Source organism: Mustela nigripes, chromosome 13 (genome assembly GCF_022355385.1).
Source record: "Mustela nigripes isolate SB6536 chromosome 13, MUSNIG.SB6536, whole genome shotgun sequence".
NCBI lineage: Eukaryota > Metazoa > Chordata > Mammalia > Carnivora > Mustelidae > Mustela > Mustela nigripes.
The window spans coordinates 13372551-13382517 of record NC_081569.1 but is presented as its reverse complement, the minus strand read 5'-3'; positions in this window follow the sequence as shown (position 1 = coordinate 13382517).

The window sequence follows — 9967 nt, the reverse complement described above, 5'->3', positions numbered from 1 at the left end:
GGGGTTTGGGAGAAGGGGGTGGGATTATGGACATTGGGGAGGGTATGTGCTTCGGTGAGTGCTGTGAAGTGTGTAAACCTGGTGATTCACAGACCTGTACCACTGGGGATAAAAATACATGTTTATAAAAAATAAAAAATTATATTAAAAAAATGATAAAAAAAAAGAAGTTATAAAAAAAAATAATAATAATCTAAAAAAATATTGACATTATGATATTCATGAAATAATTATAAATGTGTATACTACCTAAATATTTGATGATATTAAGGTATTATTTTAAAAATATTTAGATGTGATAATTGTGTAATGGTTATGTTAAAATCATCCTTAGCTGTTAAAGATACAAACTGAAATATTTCTGGTTGAAATAATAAAATGCCTAGAATTTGTTTCAAAATAGTATGTGAAGGATAAGGTGGGTGGGAGTGAGAACCTATCAGAGGACATTGGTTGGTGATTTCTAAAACTGAGTGATAAGAATCCAGCAGTTTATCATAGCTTATCATAGTATTTCATCCATGGTTTTTGTTTGAAAAAAAAAAAAAGCAGTATAAATATATTATTTAAAAACATCAAGAGGAAGGGTGTGTGGGTGGCTCAGTGGGTTAAGCCACTGCCTTCAGCTCAGGTCATGATCCTGGAGTCCTGGAATTGAGTCCCGCATCAGGCTCCCTGCTCGGCAGGGATCTGCTTCTCCCTCTGACCCTTTCCCTTCTCACGCTCTCTCTTGCTCTCCCATTCTCTCTCTCAAATAAATAAATAAAATCTTTAAAAAAAATAAAGTAAAAATATCAAGAGTGAAGATGTGTGTGTGTGTGTGTGTGTGTGTGTGTGTGTGTATGTATATATATATGCTTCTGAGAAAAGAAAAGGGGGTTCTGAGAAGTGGTAAGCTAAGAAAATGTTAATTTTTTTATGATTACCTGTTCAGTGTTCTTTTGACTTCTAAGATAATGTGCAAAAACGGAAATAAATGAAGTAAAAAGTAAAATGTGTTTTTTTTGTTTGTTTTACCAATACTACTTCTAATGATTTATCTAGCAGAAGACTTTCCATAAGTAGTATAATTTAGTGAAATATCTGAAGTATATAAATATTTGGAATGTATTTGGAATGTAGTTAAAAAGAACGAGATTTCACTAATATGTGACTGAACTGGAGAAAAGCTCCATTATACACTGTTTAAAAAGTCATTAAATAATTTAAAACAATATGAAACTGATATCAACATATAATATTCCATTTTTGTTTCTTACAGTGGTAACATAGAATAAATCTATTTACTTTGAAGATACTGTAAATTTTATTTTTTTGTGTATATACTTTGAGTTTAAGATGATATTATGGTAACTACTGTTATCTGTGGTTTAGTATTAGATTTTAAGCTTTTGTTGGGCAAGGATAATGCACATTTGTTGTGCCATTTGGCACTTTATAAGGTATTTATGCAAAAAATAAACAATTAATTTTTGTACACACATTGAAAAGATACAGAAACGTGTTAACCATTGCATTTATTAAGAGATTATTAAAGCACTGGGATTTTCTCTACTTTTCTTCCTCTTTATATGAGATTCATAATTGTTTATAGTCAGAGGACTAAAACAAGGTAAGGAAGACATTGAAATAGAAAAAAGACAAGAGAAATCTTAAAAATGTGTGTTGCCCTCACACCATCTGAAACCACAATATCTCTGTCATGCCAATGTTCATTAAAACCATTTTCTGGGAAATCTGGTGGCTCAGTTGGTTAAGGGTCTACCTTCAGCTCAGGTCACGATCCCAGGTCTTGAGCTAGAGCCCTAATCAGGTTCCCTGGGGCTCCCCCTCAGCAGGGGAGCCTGCTTCTCCCTCTCCTTCTGCCCATACTCATGTGCTCTCTCTCACTCACTCTATCTCTCAAATAAATAAGTAAAATCTTTACTAAAATAATCATTTTATCTTGACAAAAATGTGAATAAGATGTGTAACTTCCTATAAAGTTACTTCTGGTTCATTGGGAAAAAAGCAACCTCTTGCACAATTGAGTATTTACTTATTTCCTTCCCATATTATTATTTATAGAACAAGCACAAAGTAGTTTGCTGCTGATTAGAAGGAAATTCCAACCAGCAGTTTCTCAGAATGACTTTTATTTTGATGGATATTTTTTAATGAACCTAATTTATGTGAAGGTTGTTCTGTTAAAAGAAAAGTTCACAAAAATATCACGCATGATTGATCTCAAGACTGTGGCTTGATCCAAAGACAACACACAACAGCAGTCAAATATACATTTTATGGGCTTTTGTCTGTTTTGCAATAACACCGGAAAACATTCTTTAATTAAAATTTAAAACCGTAACTGATTAATTTTCTGTGTAAACAATCCGTGTAAACACGGAATGTCAGCATTTTAAGGCGGTGTGAGTATAAATTTTACTCTCCACACATGGGCATTCTGGGAAGGACTTTTGGCACAAGCGAAAGGTGAGAATGTGACCCAGGGGAGAAGGATTTGGAGCCCTAGCATGCTCTGTAACCCCACTCCTGTCCTCTTAGCTGAAGTCCAGTCAGAACTGGGGAAAATGTTCTTTGCTGTGTGATAGTGTTGGCATGGGCCCGGTTGTCACTCACTCCATAGCTCTTTTTTTACTAGCTGCAAATCTCCAAGGATTCCAAAAAACCCTTCAGTAGCTGGACACGCTGCTACCTTATTGGTGCAGTGAGAGAGACTCTCCCAAGAATTTGGCCATGGACATGGCTGTGCAGAACTTAGATGGAGCATTCCCATTTGGTTTCTGTTGTTAAACATAATCTCCAATTTTTACAGGAGCCAGAAAGCAACCTCACTTCTCCTTGGCAACTTTATGATTTTTTTTTTCTTTCTTTAAAACAGAGGCAAGGTTTAAAATGTTACTTAAAATACTCTTGAATGACTTTTCAAGGAAATATGGGAATACATTGCCAGGAAAATGGGGGAGTGTGTTCAAAGTAAAGAATCTAAAAATCTCTGCCTAGACATTTGTTTAAAACTTGAAATAAAAATGCTCATAATCAAGTTACTTTTATTAGACATTTATAGCTTTGCCAATAACACATTACAGTGACCTTTGTCCTTCTAGAGTCTAGAAAAAGACCCAGCATTGAAGTCCTCTGAGCCTTTCTAGGTGACAAGCTTGGGTTTGCATTTGGATTTGCTTTGAACCCAGAGCCAACCCTCAGGACAAGTACCAATTTTGGGGTGGAGTAAGGAGTTAAATATTGAATATTGAAAGGAGATATTCAAAGCAAATACCGTCACATTTCTGGACCTTGCTTCATTCCCAGTAAACTTATTTCAAATAAACTTGTAATTTTGCATCGAAGCTTGTAAAAGTTTCCATATAAATTAATCATATTATTGTTATTACAGGAAGCAGAAATATGAAGAAACTTCCCTCAAATGAAAGAAACTTCTTTTACCCTGCCTGCCAAAGATGTTGGGTGTTGATGCATTATTTAAAACTGCTTGTGTCTGTAAAGGGATTTATTGTGTTTGTAAAGGGATTTATTAGCAACGTTTTCATAAAATGATGATTTGTGTACCAAATGGTATGAAGGTAAAGATTTTCTATCTCCTTCACAGAGGCTATAGAGAAAAAAAATAAAATAAATCTATAACCTCTGGAAAGAAATAGTTTTTTTAAAAAGCACAATTAAAGAACACCTACTAGAAGTAAATTTATACATGTTCTTTCTCGTATTTGCAACTTTTCCATACCATTATGAGGTGAGGGAATTGAGATTTTGTAAAGTAAGAGAATCTGGCATAGGATGCTTAGGGTCAGGATTTCAGGATTTAAATTGAAGTTGACATTAGTTGACATTAAGCCCAAGTATTTTCCACCACCGTGTGCTGCCTTTTTATAGAAAGAATCGGCCAGGTAAAGAAATGACATGTGTTGACTCATATCTAGAGGAAAATCAGACATGGACTTTCAGGTGAAGGAGAAAGAGGAACAAAATAGAAGGCAGAACCTAGGATGTTAGAAAGGAGATCATGAGTGGGATAATTTGTTGGAGTGGAGGAGTATGGGTGAAATGAGATGGGACATATAGGGGGTCAACTTTTCCACTGAACAAAGAAATATCTGGTTAAGTTCCAATGCCTATGCCATTTTTATTCCCTTTCAAAGACTCCCTAAATTTGGGTCTTTGTGCCTAGAGGTTATCTTGCTAACTCCTGTGACAAGCTGCTTCAGAGAATCATTATTCATGTATCCAGAGGTCTATCTTGTTGGAGAAAATGGATCAGCTTTTAGAAGAGAAACCAGGAACATGAGACAAAGTCCCCTGAAATCTCAGTATCCAAACTTGTCCTTGATGTAACAAAACAAACATCCCTACCCCTAAAATGCCTACTTGCTCTTTACCATTAAACCAGAAATTGATCTGAGTACCCTGTAATTCTTCCGCCATATTTATCCACTACTCTGCATGACCAATGTTTCTTCATGCATAGTAACTGCTATAAAACTACATTCAAGCCCACTCAGCCTTTTTTCTATCAGTGACAAATTCCCAATAAGAATAAAAACTTCTCTGAAGCAACGTGTTACAGATAATACTGATGATGAGTTTGGAAATATCTTGCTGGAGATTGTGGTGGACAGCTGCCTTCAAAGGACATCTAACTGAATCTTCTTTCCTGGGTCTTTCAATTGACACACCATTTTGAAATCATCTCTACACAAGATATTGGAGATCATTATTATCATATTCATTTTTCAGATGAAGAAATGGACTGCATAGAGAGAATATGACCCTTCTTTTTTCCCCTCCCTTCCCCTATGATCCTCTGGAGGAAAAATGAAACAAGATGAAACCAGAGAGGGAGACATACGGTAAAATACTCTTAATCTCAGGAGACAAACTGAGGGTTGCTGGAAGGGAGGGGAGTAGGGGGTATGGGATGGCTGGTGATGGACACTGGGGAGGGTATGGGCTATGGTGAGTGCTGTGAATTGTGTAAGGCTGATGATTCACAGACCTGTACCCTGGAAATAAATAATACATTACATGTCAATAAAAAACAAAGGGATAGTCCAATCCTAATCTTAAACAGCCAGATCAATATTTCTCATAGAGACTTCTGGCATTACCAGACAGGATACGCAGGCAGGATTTTGGCTCGGAAATGCCATCACGATCTATAAAACCAGCAAGCCTTAGGTGCTAACCCATTTTCCCAGGAAATAATATTCTATGGAATTGGAAGGGCGTTTTTGTCCTGGCTCTCCCATTTTCCAGGCAGGTGAACCCAGATAAATCATGTACCCTCTTTAAAAAGCAGTTTCCTCATCTGTAAAATTAGAGAATAGAAGAGTACCCACTACATAGCATTGTTGAGGGGACTCAGAGAAATCACAGGCATCAAGTGTATTAACACAGCAATCGGCATATTTATGACAATAAATGTTTGCTGTGGATGGTGTCAGCCTTGGGATTATTCCTTTTCTAGTTCCTGAAACAGCTTGTCTTGTATCTTCATCAATAACCAAGTGTTTGGCACACAACCGACCTCCCAACCCCCAGCCCAGTAAATGCTCATCCAATTAATTAATACGCTCCCTATTAAACTCTGGAACCATGGACTAGGCATCCAGAAATAATGGCTGGTATTCTGCTCTATTCTCCTGTTGTTCCCATAAATGCCCCCCCTTCACCCCCAAGTCAGAGGCACATCCATGGGATCATATTTCTTTATGTTGAGCTGGATGGGGTGTTCGTGTCGATAAGAAACCTTCCTCCCACCCCACTTTGTCTGCCCTGCACTTAGGAACCAAGGTTGAGTTCAAACAGGGGTCAGGGAGATAAAAGCCTTAGGCTTAACCACCAATTCACTCGTCTGGTGCCTAAAACTTCCGTCATTTATTTATTGCCATTAGAAAGGATCCGCAGGGTCCTGTGTCACGAAGGCTGTAGGCAGAAGCCTCTGCCATTTATTATCTCCCCTTCGGTTGGGAAACAGAGCAGGCGGATGCAATTTCCCCAGGATCTGCGGCCCTGCCCCTGGACTGAAGACTGAATAGGAAGAGAGAGAAGTTTCCTAGCACTTTATGGTATCTTTTGTTTTTCATCAAGAGGCCAAGGACAGACATTTTGAAATAATTGTCCAAGACAGAACCCATGGAGGCCTCGGGGGTTGAAGCCAGCTCGGAGGACAAACACCCAGGGCTGAGGCTTACAGACGGTCAGAGATTTACCGCAGCCTCTCCCCAGACTACTTGTTATGGAGGAGAAGATAAACAGGAGGCCCTTTTCGAGCCAGTGGTCTTGTGGAAGGTGCTAGAAGCATTCCTGGGCAAGAACAGGGCCCAGCCGCCACGCCAGCTGGTTGCCTTTGAGTTTGGTCCTCGGTGCGCACAAAACTTCCATTCCCCGTTCAGTTCTGTGCACGGGCTCTTTTAAACGTGAGTGCGAGGGAATACCAGCCAGGCCCCCAAAAAGGACAATTGTACGACAGATTGGAACGAAGACACCAGCCCTGATGTATCCAAACAAAATGTGGAAGGCACCAGCCAAGGGAATCAGGGCAAGAAATGCTCTTCCGAGTCCCTGCATTGGCTGCGGGGGGTGGGGGGTGGGGGGGAAGCTCGTGGCAGTCGCAGCGGGGACCCCCCTCCCTTCTGCACCAGATCCCCCACGCTGTTTGCGCTCCCCTCCTCCACTTTGGCAAAGCAAGCAAGATCATAAACGTCAGATGTGAGCTTGTCGCTGTAATGATCCTGTGGCTATGAATAAAAATGGCCCAGGAACAGATTTATGAATTGAATCGTCTTTCTGGGGGGTGGGCTGCGTGGGTCGGGGCTACTGCTCCCGGAGGCTGGGCATGCGTGCGCGCGCGCGCGTGTGTGTGCGTGTGCGCGAGTGTGCGCGCTGCTCGTGTTGAACTTAGCAATCGAGAGCCCACAGGGTTAAGCCTAGAAGGCTAGAATGATATTTTCGCCTCTTTGATGACACACTAAAATAAAGACCGTCTCGTTTTGCAGCAGAACACTGAGTGTGTGAAGCCAATGTACATGTGGTTACTATTTGCAGAATTTGGCATTTTCTATGAATAGTATAAAACAGGCATTGGATCAGCTGTCATGTTTTGACAGGGTTGTCCTTTTTTTCCAGAATGCCACTTTCTCTACCCCTTATCCCCCCCACCCCCTATTTGAGCAGCAACCCTACCACTTTTTTTTTTTTTTAAGTGGACTAAGAAATTTGATGAATAATGAATTAAAAGCTGGAATGGGTCAAGGGTTTAAAGCACAAGGAAGCAATCACCCTGAAGAAAGTGGCCCCCCTAAGGGGAGGCAAGTCCCTGTTATGACTGGTGGTGAGATTGTCTCCAGACGGGGCCTCACCCAGCCCCAGAAATGGGAACAAGGTCAGAGACCAGATTAGTTAACAGTGTGAAGTGGGAGTTTAAAGCTGTTTTGTTTACAATGAGCTAATCAGCCTGACAGCGAAGTACCCCAGCTCTTCCCTCTGTTCAATATATTTGATTCCTCCCAAGCTGTTTGGGACTCTGTTTTCAGAGTCTCTTCAATTCTGCACCTTTCATACGTCCAAAACTTGACAGGAATGAAGTTGACAATGAGAAATCATTTTACCTCTTCATGGCGACATACATCCATCAGTTTCAGCCCTAGGGTGTAAACTTGGGTGTGAGGGTTCACCTTCTCTGGGAGAGATGGAGTTTGCTGTGTTTAACCTGTAAACCATTAACACACACACACACACACACACACACACACGAGAAGCTCTCTTTTAATTTCTTGAGAATTTGAAGCTTTGGGTTTTATTAACATGGGACCTGTATGTGTTAATTACACATTTATTTCAAAAGCACTCTCTCATGCTCGCTTTCTCTCTCTCTCTCTCTCACGTTCACCTTTTCTTTTAAGATTTTATTTTTCACAATCACCTTTTCAATTTATTTTTTTCTTTTGTTCAACATGCACCACTTTTTCCTTTGTTCACAAGGGACCAGAAACTAGAATGAGCCCATCTTAGACACCTTTCCTAATCAGCTCTTCAGTTTTACATCAGAATGATCTCATCGAGTCCTTTTTGTCTGTATTAGCAAAAAACAACTGATCGGGCACTGGAAAAAAAAAATAGCTCTTACATCTATTTTGTACAAGCAATCGTGTTTCTGATTAAACAGCTTTATCTTGCCTGTTTAAATGAACAATGTAATTATACTCGAAACTGAAACCAATTGTCAAGATGTCTCTGTTTGGCTTGGAATCACTACAGTATAAATCCAGTCATGGGATTTCTCAGAGCAGTAATAAGAATATCAAACAGGTCATGCACTGTATTATCATTTCATTGTTATTTATGTTTGCCCAGACTTGATTCAGAGTCTCTGAAACCTGTCACTCTCAGGATAGCCTTACCTATTAAATCATCTCATTCTACCAAGAACCTGTGGATAAGCCTCTTCTTTAAAAAAAAAAAAAAATAATAATAAAATGAGTTCTAAGATTAAATTCTTATCATTATTTATCTTTGATTTCTATGGCGGTACCACTTACTATTCTAATTATTATTACTCAGATAGAAATTATGCACTTAGTCATTCATTTATTTTTCTTTTCTTTTCTTTCTTTCTTTTTTTTTTTTTTTTTTAAGATTTTATTTATTTATTTGACAGAGAGAGAAATCACAAGTAGAGAGGCAGAGAGAGAGAAGCGGGGAAGCAGGCTCCCTGCTGAGCAGAGAGCCCAATATGGGACTCGATCCCAGGACCCTGAGATCATGACCTGAGCCGAAGGCAGAGCCTTAACCCACTGAGCCACCCGGGTGCCCCTCATTTATTTTTCATAAAATAGATTGAGCATCTACTATGTGATAAACATGATGCTGCAAATTCCCAGGGATGTGGAAACAATTAGAAAACATTCTGTCCTCAAATTCCTCAAAAGAGAAAAATAATATAACAACAACAAAATACATTTCATATCTACATGATATTTATATATTATATAGTAATGTGTCAGGTCACTGTATATTTGATTTTCTATTTTCAGGGAAAACTGTATTAAGTGAGGAATTATCATAACCCCTGCTTGCATTGGTAGAATACTACAAGTCATTTATATAGGTTTGGATATTTTAATTATTATCGTAATTAGAATTTCAATATGATAAGGATAGTTTCAGGAGACTTTCTCCTACACCATCTCATTCAAATTATGCATTGTATAATATTTTCTTCCTCATATCTCACAGAAAAATACACAACAGATGTTCCTCATCAAGGGGCTTAGCAAATGCAAAAGTTTGAAATGAGCAATTCATTCATTCAACAACAAATAAATATTAATTGATAAATATGTGTATCGAGCCACTATCTTGTGTCACGTAAAGAGTTAATGAACAAAAATAAACCATTTCCTTGCACATACAGAGAATACAGGCTAAGGAAGGAAGACATGGATAAGGCTCTATCCAGTCTCTACTGAGAATAATGTGTAAAGGAAGGCACTTTATATACTTGTTCTTAAAGGTTATTCAACAGGGTTGTAGAATACAATTCCAATTTTAACTCTTATGTGCTCATTCTATTTTTTTTTTACGATTTTACTTATTTATTTGAGAGAGAGAAAGCATGAGAAGGCAAAGAAAGAGGGACAAGCAGATGCCCCGCTAAGCAGGGAACCTGATGCAGGGCTCCATCCCAAGACCCTGAGATCATGACCTGAGCCAAAGGCAGATGCTTAACTGACTGAACCACCCAGGCACATCTACGTACTTGTTCTAATATGAGTCTCAAGATGGAGACGTGCTCCATCTGGCCTCTGAATATACCAATGAAGGAGACATCCTTCCTTCCTTTCTTTCTCTTTCTTTCGTTCTTTCTTTCTTTCCTCCTCCTCCTCCTCCTTCTTCTTCTACTTTTTTTTTTTTTTTTCTTTTAGGCTAACAAATTAGTCTTATGTCC